We start from the raw sequence: 13,415 nt of genomic DNA on the forward strand, positions 1-13,415 counted from the left end.
CAATATGAAATTTACTGGTTGCATAAGTATTCAGCCCCTTAATTCAGCACTTGGAAGAAGCACTGTTTGCAGCAATTACTGCTAAGAGTCTTTTTGGATAGGTCTCTGCTGGCTTTGCACAGTAGGATGGTGACATTTTTGCCCATTCTTCAAGGAAAAATTGCTCCAGTTTTGATAAGTTTGTTGGGGATCGTCGTTGGACTGCAATCTTCAAGTCTTGCCATAAATTTTCGATTGGATTCAAGTCTGGACTTTGTTTGGGCCACTCAAGTACATTAATTCTCTTCTTGTTCAGGAACTCATTCCTACTGAAATGTGAATTTCCTCCCCAGTCTTGGCTGACTCAAACAGGTTTTCCTCAAGGATTCGCCTGTACTTTGCACCATCCATTCTTCCCTTTATCCTGACAAGCTTCCCAGTCCCTGCTGAAGAGAAGCATCCCCATAACATGATGCTTCCACCATCATGCTTGTCAGTTGGGATGGTGTTGACTGGGTGATGTGCATTGTTGGGCTTGCGCCAGACATAATGCTTGGAATTTAGACCGAAAAGTTACATTTTTGTCTCGTCTGACCACAAAACCTTTTTCCACATGCCTGCAGTATCATCTACATGCTTTTTCGCAAACTCTATACATGCTTTAAGATGAGGCTTTTAGAGGAATTGCTTCTTTCTTGCCACCCGTCCATACAGGCCAGCTTTCTGTAGGGACCGGCTTATTGTTGAATGTGAACACTGACTCCCATCCCAGACAAGGTCATTGTTGGCTTCAGAGTGACATCCCGAACCAGTTTCGGAAGGAGTCAGTGGATATGTTGTGTAGAGGGGTGTCAGTGGATATGCTGTGTAGAGAGGTGTCAGTGGATATGCTGTGAAGGGATGTCAGTGGATATGCTGTGTAGAGGGGTGTCAGTGGATATGTTGTGTAGAGGGGTGTCAGTGGATATGCTGTGAAGGGGTGTCAGTGGATATTCTGTGTAGAGGGGTGTCAATGGATATGCTGTGAAGGGGTGTCAGTGGATATGCTGTGAAGGGGTGTCAGTGGATATTCTGTGAAGGGGTGTCAGTGGATAGTCTGTGTAGAGGGGTGTCAGTGGATAGTCTGTGTAGAGGGGTGTCAGTGGATATGCTGTGAAGGGGTGTCAGTGGATATTCTGTGAAGGGGTGTCAGTGGATAGTCTGTGTAGAGGGGTGTCAGTGGATATGCTGTGAAGGGGTGTCAGTGGATAGTCTGTGTAGAGGGGTGTCAGTAGATAGTCTGTGTAGAGGGGTGTCAGTGGATATGCTGTGAAGGGGTGTCAGTGGATAGTCTGTGTAGAGGGGTGTCAGTGGATATGGTGTAGAGGGGTGTCAGTGGATATGCTGTGAAGGGGTGTCAGTGGATATGCTGTGAAGGGGTCTCATGCGGCCTGAAGAAAAAGGCAAGCAGAGTGATAAGGTCATCCCACATGTGAGAATCCAGTGTTCCATTATCACCAAGGCAATAGAGGGCATACTGTGAACTGTTCATGATTGTGTGAATTGCCTGTGAATATTAATGTATTTTCTCCAATTTCTTTTGACAGATAATAATACATGTAATGCAGTAGTAGCAGCTGGCTACCAATATGTGTGCAACGTGCTTGCTACTGTTTTAGTGATGTAAGTATTTCTAAATTGGAAATGCCTCCCAAGGGTTATATATATATATATATATATATATATATATATATATATATATATATATATATATATATATATATATATATTAGTACAGAAATATGTATCCAGATATGCTGGCTGACTTGAAAAGAACATTCTTGCCACCATGTGGTGATAGGAACTTATTGCAGAAAGGAATTGTGCATAGGATAATTTCAGGATCATTTAGCAAAGATTTTTGTGATACTTATTTAATAATGTAGGAAGCAATTTACTAGCAAGGACAATTTAATAAAATCAGTTGATTTATTCAATCATGGAATTCATCAGCTGGATTTATGAGGAAAAAAATGTTTCGACAATTACTTATTTTAAGTCTTTTTTAATTAAACTGTACCATATGTGTGTTATATGCTATAGGGGAAAACTAATAGTACCCTGTTTTCCATTAGCTATATTGAATGCATTTCCCAGTTTTTCAATCCCCTTTTTAAGTAAACCTATTTATTTATTTATTTATTTATTTATAGGATTTATAACATTAACATTTATTTTTGGAAATGTGATCCTTTAGTTAATCTGACCCATATTGCATTTATGAAACTAGCTATTCAGAATTTTAAATGTTAAATCATATTTTTACAAATTAGCCAATGATTTAACAGCACAGATATCACGCTGCTAAGTACTGACGTCATTTCCAAACATCAATAATCATTATATTGTACTGTGCTTGCATTCAGAGCAAAGAGTTATTATTTTACACAAATGCAAATGCAGCTGACATTGAATGTTTAAGTAACCTTGGAGACATAACAACTACCAACAACCTATTTCAATAGAGAAAATACTTTCTTTTAATACTTTTAACCCCTTAAGGCACACAAGGATTTGAGCAGTTGTTCCAATTGTTTTTTTATTAAAATACATTTGAGTGTTTTAAGTATCATGAGGAATCACTGCAAAAATATTTTTTTGTTTGTTTTTTGTTCTTGGGTCCCTTGTAACTAAAAGGGTTACACTTCAGTCTAGTTTTACCATATGTTCAAGAACGCATACTGCTGGCACGGTTTATTGAATTCAATTTAATAATTTGACCATTAGTTTGATAGTTTGATAGTTTTATATAATAGTGAAAAAAGAAAACAAATATTTTATTAGGGGAAGTGGTTGTAATCATAAGTGTTCAGATTTTTTTTTTTAACAGACAGCTGGCTTTCTCTAAAACAGTTATGTTCAAACATGTCAGTTCATCATTATGTCACTAGAAAGCCTAATGCTAGATTTCAGTGGTGCTTCTGCTGCCTTTAGTGTTTCTACTACTGCAGAGCACTGACAAAGTATAGCAATCCATCTGTTTCATTGTGCCTGCATTTTTATTGTGGCTATTTTATATCTGCTTTAATGCCTCTATATGACCGAATCTTTCTTGCAGTGCAACAAAACTGCACTGAGTTGAGCTGAATATGTTGGATTCAATTTGTGGCACACATTCAAAGGCATACACAGAATATACAGCAGAGGTAAAACTTATAGGAGCAACTGAAACAAACAACATCAAGCTTTGGATTCCCTATGCAAGTCAAAATTCAAAGAGTTTTCTAGGGCTCTGTGGCAAAGTGGTAGGTGGGTACAGGTGAGTGCAGTGCAGTGCAGGTAAGAATCACACAGACAATTACGAACAGGTGCAAGGGTGTTTATTGAAGTTAAATGCAATGTCCAGAGCCTAATGGCAAACACCTGTAAATAATAAATGATGGAAGTGAGTACAGCGGCGTGTATCACTTTGTTTTTTAAAATCCCACGGGTTTGACCTGCAACCAAAATGCTGGCAGACAGACAACAGTTAACAAACACTAACAAACACAAGACAAAACTCATGGTTCACAATGTGGCAGCAGGCTCCTTGTAGGTTAAAACACTAACCATTTACCAAGGAACAGATCACTTACACTACGCCCCCTATTTATACCCTCGCCCGTGACCCCTAGTTTAACGAGCACACCCGCTCCTCCAATCCTCGGATGCCACGCCGTCTCCCGTCTGAGTCCTTGAGCTTGGGTGCTGTAGCTCAGCCCCCTTCCTAAAAGACCGACTTCCACCTACCCTAAGAAATAAATTTCATTGCAATTTGATTAAGGGTACTCTGATCCTTTTACATAGTGCCCTCACAGGTCAGGAGGGAGATCTAACACCAGGAATCATTCGATCTCTGTCACAGGCTCACACTGCCCTGTATTTGACGCTGTAGATTCAGTTGATGTTTGCTCTATCGTGTCTGCAGTCAAGGTGTCATCGGTTTTCACCACCCGAGTCCAGCGCATCCCAGTTATACCACCATGAATCACTGTAGCTGAGGTGCCTTGTTTGTCACACAACTCTGGCCTATCTTCAAACTGATTGTTGTCAAACAGTTTGAACTGCTCTGTGAATAGCACTATGATCCATCTAGCTGTCCTTTTTGCTTTATTCCATATATCTCACAATGATTTATTCTGTGCAGGTTTGATTTCAGTTGCTTCTTGTCCATTTATATACTTTGGGTAACCTGAATGGCCAAATCAAATATTGCTGTGCAAATCATTGTGAAAATCAGTGCTAAACTGTTGTGAACGTTTAGTACCAGAGAGCCTACTGGTGCTAAATTATCAAACCTGCCCTAATGAGCCCCCCACCCCCACCCTCATTGTTTGAAACCAGTTTCTGCAGTTAAACTTCCCACACAACCTTCTCTGCTTTGTATGTTGAGTGTGGATGGGTGAGGTGTGTAGTCCAGCAATGATAAACTATCATCATCTATGCTTTGTACATTTGCCTTACTATGTTCTGATTAGAGGAAAAACCTCAGAATGGAGTGTGGTAACCAGCGGTGTACCACAGGGATCAGTACTAGGTCCTCTGCTATTCCTAATCTACATTAATGATTTAGATTCTGGTATAGTAAGCAAACTTGTTAAATTTGCAGACGACACAAAAGTAGGAGGAGTGGCAAACACTGTTGTAGCAGCAAAGGTCATTCAAAATGATCTAGACAAGATTCAGAACTGGGCAGATACATGGCAAATGACATTTAATAGAGAAAAGTGTAAGGTACTGCACGCAGGAAATAAAAATGTACATTATAAATATCATATGGGAGATATTGAAATTGGAGAAGGAATCTATGAAAAAGACCTAGGAGTTTTTGTTGACTCAGAAATGTCTTCATCTAGGCAATGTGGGGAAGCTATAAAAAAGGCTAACAAGATACTCGGATACATTGTGAAAAGTGTTGAATTTAAATCAAGGGAAGTAATGTTAAAACTGTACAATGCACTTGTAAGACCTCATCTTGAATATTGTGTGCAGTTCTGGTCACCTCGCTATAAAAAAGATATTGCTGCTCTAGAAAGAGTGCAAAGAAGAGCGACCAGAATTATTCCGGGCTTAAAAGGCATGTCATATGCAGACAGGCTAAAAGAATTGAATCTGTTCAGTCTTGAACAAAGAAGACTACGTGGCGACCTAATTCAAGCATTCAAAATTCTAAAAGGTATTGACAGTGTGGACGCAAGGGACTTTTTCAGCCTGAAAAAAGAAACAAGGACCAGGGGTCACAAATGGAGTTTAGAAAAAGGGGCATTCAGAACAGAAAATAGGAGACACTTTTTTACACAGAGAATTGTGAGGGTCTGGAATCAACTCCCCAGTAATGTTGTTGAAGCTGACACCCTGGGATCCTTCAAGAAGCTGCTTGATGAGATTTTGGGATCAATAAGCTACTAACAACCAAACGAGCAAGATGGGCCGAATGGCCTCCTCTCGTTTGTAAACTTTCTTATGTTCTTATGTTCTTATTCCAAGCATTTCAGTCTCTGGTGCTTTTATATTGAGTTAATAAAATGACCGTGAACTGGATGCTTTTCAGGACCAGTATAATATGGCTAACCCATAAATAAACCAGTGACATATATACAGTGCAATATAGTATACTAAATATTAACCAAACCAAGGTAAGAGGAATTGATAGTTAAAAACAGGACCAATGTGTACATGGTAATTCATTTCTCGTGACTGCTTAGTTTAACATCCTGTTTCTCTAATGGAAATATTCATGGTTACCACTAAGGCATTTAGAATACATTTATTACACAAACACCAACAGAGTGTTAAGCAGCCCATGACAGTGTTACAGCAGGTGTTTCTATATTACTATAATTGTTGCCCGATAGATAGATAGATAGATAGATAGATAGATAGATAGATAGATAGATAGATAGATAGATAGATAGATAGATAGATAGATAGTGATTTGTTAAACATTATAACAAATAGATAAAGCAGCTGTTCTTGTCATATTCTGCACTTATTGCAGGAACATTTTAGGAGCCAGCAGAAGAGATCCAATTTGCTCCTGGTAGCCAACCCCTTGGGTAAGCTGATAATAATCAGCACCCAGGGGATGGAATGAGATGGCTGGATACTGGAGAAGCCTCAGGAGCTAGATGCAGCATTAAAACTGCTTATTTTGCTATATTTTAGAAACAAGATTGACTATAACTGAATTGGCTTGCTCTTCTAAATACCAGATCACATTACAGTACATACAATACTGCTATTATTGTGTATGGCTGGTGCATGATTTGGCTGAGCAATGAATCATCCGATATAAATTAATCTTACTGCTTCAAAACTAACCAACCATTACATTACAAAAGGCTGGCTTGTTTTTTGTGAAGCTGAAATTTTACCTGTGGGTTTCTCTGATTTCACCCTTGCTGTGAAACAGACAGAACTATATAGATGGGTATGTTATGGAAACAGAAGCACAGCACTTTGATTGTTGATCCAAATGTTATCAATGATTTATTTTCCAAATTAGCAATTGTTTTTTTGGGGGGAATGGGGGTTCAAACAGGCTGAATGTTTCTTTGATAGAACCCTGAATGAACAGGCAGTTGCCTCTATAAGACTGTTTATCACAATCTCTATCTAGATAGCATACCAGAAAATTGGGACACATTACCTCACCGTGTGCTTTGAACACACTATGGTATATAAGAAAAGGTCTACATTTTATTGTTCTGCTGTGTCAATTCCAGGTAATGTAAGTTGCCCCCCCCCCCACCCCCCCCCCCAACCCCCCCCCACCCCCACCCCCCCCCCCCCCCCCCCCCCCCCCCCCCACCCCCCCCCCCCCCCCCCCCCCCCCCCCCCCCCCCCCCCCCCCCCCCCCCCCCCCCCCCCCCCCCCCCCCCCCCCCCCCCCCCCCAATGCACAATTCTATGTTAATATTTCACAACATACAGCAGCACTAAAATACATGACTATATAAGGTATAGAATTGGAATATATTATGTCACATTTTTTTCCATGCATTGTTCTGCTTATTATTCCACAAGTGAGATTTCAATCTCTTCCTTTTTGGCCACTCTTAGATATCTAAATGTTGGTAAGGATTATATAACACTGTCAAAAATGACATAGTTGCTACATTGTAATTGGTGTGTGGAATCCTTATGTTCCTGCATACAAGAAAGTGTCTGAATGAAAAATAGAAAGCTATGCTGAGCAGTACAGTAAGAGGATAGCTTGACATGATTATTACATATTGAGAAACACAAATTAATACATTACATTACTGCATTGTTTTAGCTGTGCAGTTACTGGACAATATAGGGTTTGGACAAAAAGAATTGTAACAACTAAGATATATAATTAACCTTCTCTTGCACTGGAATGATTAATTTGCTATGCCACTCACTTATACTCATGAAGGTCATGATTATGGTTGGCAGGTGCTTCCGAATCCAAGTAATTCATGTTTTAGTGCAGTGGGCCTCAAAGTCATGCCCGCCCGCACATTCGTGCACGCAAAGCCAGGCCATCGTGCCCACGGCAGCTGTTCTTAAATTAGGGGTCATGAACACATTTCTGGCGGGTCATAGCGTGGGAAAATAAAGAAAGCTGTAAACACGTTTTCCAACAAAAGCGCCACAGCAGTCTGTTGACAGCGTTGCTCGCTTATGCTGTGCTTGTACGCACTCGATTTATTTTTTTTTTTCTGCGTTACGATCAACCGATTGAATATCTGCATTGTCTCTGCGGTAGCCCAATCATAAATTAGCTCGGTGGGACATAACCTGTGTCTGTTTCAGTTACAGGTACTGACAGTAAGGTTAACCAATAGGAGAGTCATATCTGCCAGGTTCTACGCAGTTGTCCAATCGTAAGCAAGCACAGGCTAGTCACGGTATTCTGCATGAAAACTGAAGGCGAGTGAGTAGCCAATGGGAAAGTGAAAGATCTGACTGACAGCTGTCCAGTGTTTATATGCCGGGTAAGCACTGAATTTCGCTGAATGTTATAGAGAAAAATAATACCTTTCAGTATGTAGAATTTAATTTTCTATCTCTATATATTTTTTAAATTTCATCAGACAAGGGAAACACTGGAGTATATTTAGTTACAAATCTACTTTTTCTGAATAATTGAACTGGAGATGAGCGATCTTTAAAACAGTAGTGTTGACAAATTTGTCAAATTGAAACAAAGCTATCTATCCTCTTATTTTAGTTTATGCATGCTTATCTGTGTAAACATGCTATTTAAAAATATTTGCATTGCGTAGTTTATGTAAATTATTTAACGAATAAGAGCAGCGCGCACAATTACTACCTGAGATCTTGGCTTTATCAGTGAGCCAAGAATAACTGCCGCTAAAACTCTTAAAATTACTCTCTCTCTCTCTCTCTCTCTCTCTCTCTCTCTCTCTCTCTCTCTCTCTCTCTCTCTCTCTCTCTCTCTCTCTCTCAGGCAGTGATAGTCAGCGTGCCCGCAAACAGCCAAATGAGACCAATTTATGCTTGTGCCCAAATTACTTTGAGGACGGCTGTTTTAGAGGAACAGTCTCAAAAGTTCATGACTGGGTGATCTAGATTATAAACTTTACACAAATTTCCAGAACTTCACTAAAGGTTATGGCAGCCTTATCACCCTGTTGACAATGGTATGGCAGGCATTTTTGTTTGTTTTCATCAACCCTATATAAATAAGTATATGCTCATTGAACTCGCAATGCCTCTCAAATTAAAAAAAAAAAAAAAAAAAAACTTTGCCTATAAACCCGTCCGTCAGCTCCGGCACATCGAATCTACAACCCAGAGGCGGGTTGGTGAGATGGACGGGGCTGGCGCGCTAATATATATGAGATTTACAATTTAGCTACAATCTGCCTGTGTGTATATATATATATATATATATATATATATATATATATATATATATATATATATATATATATATATATATATATATATATTCAGATTGTAGCTAAGATTGTAAATCTCAATATTGATAAATAATGCATACGATGTTGCATATTTAATAACCATTGTACTTATTCCCTGCTTTCCAACGATCAATTCCAAAATTTGCGAAAAATCTGGTAAGGTCCGGTTTGACAGACGACCACCTGCATGATGTACTATGGATGAACGTTTGAGCCAAACTTTGAGAAACTGGTAGCGTGTATATTTTTCTTTATTAATAATTAAAAAGAGAGCTATGTGTTTTTTTACTGTTTTTTTTTCTTCTTCTGTCTGTCAATCTGATGCTTGTTTTTTTTTTTTTTTGACAGGTATAGTGTGTTGTGTGACATTTTAACTCTGGTTTATTTATTTATTTTATTTTGAAAGAGATATACCTGTGCACAAAAACAAGCATTTGCAATCCAATAAACACAAATAAATAAATACAGATGACTTTAAATTGGCAGACATTGAAAACTGGAACCTATATTTCTGGTTGTTTTAAAATCTTATGAAATATCTTATTTGTTTGGCCCAGGGAAGGTTGCCCTTAGGTCTATGTGGCCCACCCATGCAAAAAGGTTGGGCACCCCTGCTTTAGGCAGTGATGCGGTCTATTTACACCAGCACAGAACTGACAACTGTGTGAAGCTACAATAATCTTGTGGGGGGCCCCCAGCTCAATTAAAGAGGCAACACTGTAATGTACAATAGGTGTGCAGGTAAGTGTTAAAAGAGCAATGCAGCCATATACAACAGGGTTAGTTACAATATACAGGATATAAATTGGAAGTACAACAGTCTTTTATTCCTCTTCCCCTTATTAAGTTGAAAATCCCCCTTCATTTAAGTTATACATCACAGTTTAAAAAGACAATCAATATGTGAGTAAATATAATTGTACATAAAAAGGAAATGAAATGGGTAAAATTACAGAAAGTGTGATTTAAATAATCATTTTTTGACCTTACTAAATTAAGTAAGTCATACCTTATCATTATAGAACAGTGAAATATAAAGCCTGCGGTTCTGTTTATACCATTCACAATTTCTAATAGTTTTTTCTGTAAAATACCAAGTTTATTTTCTATCTGTATTTGATTTGTCTGGCTAATGTTCATCTCATTCCAATTGAGCCAGTTAGCATTGTCTATTTTTCATCTTTAATAAAAATCATTCAGACATCAATTTGTTAATAGCTGTCAGCACTGCTATTGAATGAGTTATGGGTTCCACGGGTAAACAAAACACCGTGGTGATTAATTATTTGTGGGCTGTATTGTGACATGATAGCTAAGCCCTTGAAAATACTGATTAAACTCATTACAGGAAAATAATCGCCATCTGTTATCTTCAATGACAAAAAGTGACAATCTAGTTGCAGTGCCTCAAAAGTGTCAGCTGAATGATATGTGAGCCCTCAGACAATAATTCAATGAGCACCAGCAATCAAACTATATATTTCCATTTTTCATGGTATTCAATTACACAGTGTGTTCATCGACTTAAATACTGGCCCAACTGGTCAGGTTTAGATTGTAATTTTTTTTTTTTTTTTTAAATACAGCAAAATTTACAATATTATATTTGCAAATAAAGGTGCTGAGAAAAAGTTCTTATTTGTAAACCATTATTTAAGGAATGTTTTTTTTTTTGGTTTGTTTGTTTGTTTTTAATTGCATTTTTTGATCAGTCTAGTTTCCAGTTCATTAAACCTTTCCGCAACTGTTTGAGAGAGGGTTAGTGGTTCATTTTCACTTTTAAAAGCAAGGTTAATCGAAGAGAATGTTTATAAAAGATTTTTAAAGTCAAAAGCAAATGACATGCTGTAGCACTAGTTAATACAACTGAGGGGTTCTGAGGGCAAATACAGCAGTGTTCTTTCCACTTGAAAGGGGTTAAAGCAAAATCTCTACACTCTACATCCTACACAAATGTGACTGTAGCTTAAATTAATCTAAATGATAAGTATTATTATTTTAATACTGATGGAGATGGTTTCTGTTCATTTTAATAATTCATTGATGTGACTGGGTTAAATTAAATTATTTCACAGCATTTAACTCAGTTGGTACCCACAATGAATCTAAATGAAAAAGCTATGACTAATTATGTGAGAAAGTAAATGCTTTTTTGCTTAATGTTTTTTTTTTTTTTTTTTTTTTTTATGTTATAGTAAACTTTTTAGACTGTGATGTAAAGACTGAGCATCTTACGACAAGCATAAGTCACTGTAGAGAGTCCAGTGCATTAAATACAGAAACAATTAAATACCTTATGTTTTTGTTTAAGAACATACAGCTGAGTAAGTGATTTCAACTACACTTCAGATACTCAGTAATGTCATCTGTGGTTCCACAGAAATTGCATTATAAATGCACAACCTCATGTCTAAATGCAGTGTACTTACAAAAGACGCAAGCAACAGCAAACATGTTTCATTTAGTAATTCACATTTCAATGTATTGTAACTACACTGCCACGTGTGTAATAATAGTGTCTCTGCCATGTAATTACTGAGTGTGTACAGACAAAAGTCAAGAAGTCATTAGTCACATTAAACCTTTTTGGTGCAAAATTCTCATTACTGCTTTTAAACTGCGGGTTTAATCACCCTTGATGCAAAAGAAAATGAATTAGTAATTTAGCAGATGCTTTTATCTAAAGCGACTTACATAGACTAGGGTGTGAACTATGCTTGAGGTAAATAGGACATTGTTTGTTTTGCCTCTCATCCAAAGGACAGAGCACAAGGAGGTTAAGTGACTTGCTCAGGGTCACACACAGTGAACTGGGAACCTCCTGGTAACAAGCCCCTTTCTTTAACCACTGGACGATTAGGTCACAAAGGCTGTCATCTGTGTATTGCTTGCATGGGTTTTGTACAAAGTAAAGCCATGCATTGTCAACACTGACCAATCTTATATGATGGGTTTGGTACAGTGATTGTTGTTATCCACAGAAGTTGTTGTTCAGACTATTACTGTATGCTCAGCAACAACAACAAAAAATATTTTGTGCAAAATAACAGGTAAATTGCAGCAAGTGGTTATATTGTATTATATAACAAGATATATTGCATAATGTACTGAAATGATGTAAAATAAATCCTAGATGAGGGGCTACATTACTGATGTAGAAGATTAACAATTTAGGTCTGTTTAAACAGACAGATGAAGTAAATTAATTTTCTGAATTTTCAGTGACCAGGAATTACACATAGACCACAAAATGATCCCTACACCACAGATTTTGCATTGTTATAGTATGCAACATCTATCATGGTTTCAACTTAAGACTTTCTTTAAAAAATAGACCTAACTAAGACTGATAATATTCATGACCAGGATTTATTTATATATATAATATATATATATATATATATATATATATATATATATATATATATATATATACACACACACACACACACACACACACACACACACACACACACACACACCAGTCAAAAGTTTGAGTACACATGCTGGAAACTAGGTTTTTTTCATAATTGGCAATGTTTTACGTCGTATACATTTCTGTAAATACTTGAAAATGAAAACACATGTTACAATATACAAAACAAAACATAAGGAGTATCAAAGCAATGTTCAAGAAAATTGAAAATTGTCTCTAAATCTTGGATTCCTCAAAATAGCCACCCTTTGCCTTTATAACAGACCCACAAACACGAGGTAGTTGGTTAACAAGTTTCAGCAGGAAATCACCCGAGGTGTCTACCCAGCTCTTCTGTAGCAGTTCCCAGAGATGTAGGGCACTTGTGGGTAGCTTTGATTTGACTCTTCTGTCCAGTTCATCCCATGCAAGTTCTATGGGATTGAGGTCTGGAGACTGGGCAGGCCAGGTCATTAGATTGAGTTGTCCTTTGCTTACCTTCTTCGCCAGATAGTTCTTGCACAACTTTGAGGTGTGTTTCGGGTCATTGTCTTGCTGAAGAATGAAGGACTGCCCAACTAGCTGTAATCCTGATGGAGTGGCATGCCTCTGAAGTATGCTTTGATAGCTATGCTGGTTGAGCTTGCCATGGACTTAAGAACATAAGAACATAAGAAAGTTTACAAACGAGAGGAGGCCATTCGGCCCATCTTGCTCGTTTGGTTGTTAGTAGTACCCCAGGGTGTCAGCTTCAACAACATTACTAGGGAGTTGATTCCAGACCCTCACAATTCTCTGTGTAAAAAAGTGCCTCCTATTTTCTGTTCTGAATACCCCTTTGTCTAATCTCCATTTGTGACCCCTGGTCCTTGTTTCTTTTTTCAGGCTGAAAAAGTCTCTTGGGTCGACATTGTCAATACTTTTTAAAATTTTGAATGCTTGAATTAGGTCGCCACGTAGTCTTCTTTGTTCAAGACTGAACAGATTCAATTCTTTTAGCCTGTCTGCATATGACATGCCTTTTAAGTCCGGAATAATTCTGGTCGCTCTTCTTTGCATTCTTTCTAGAGCAGCAATATCTTTTTTATA

Source organism: Polyodon spathula, chromosome 5 (assembly GCF_017654505.1).
Source record: "Polyodon spathula isolate WHYD16114869_AA chromosome 5, ASM1765450v1, whole genome shotgun sequence".
Classification (NCBI taxonomy): Eukaryota; Metazoa; Chordata; class Actinopteri; order Acipenseriformes; family Polyodontidae; genus Polyodon; species Polyodon spathula.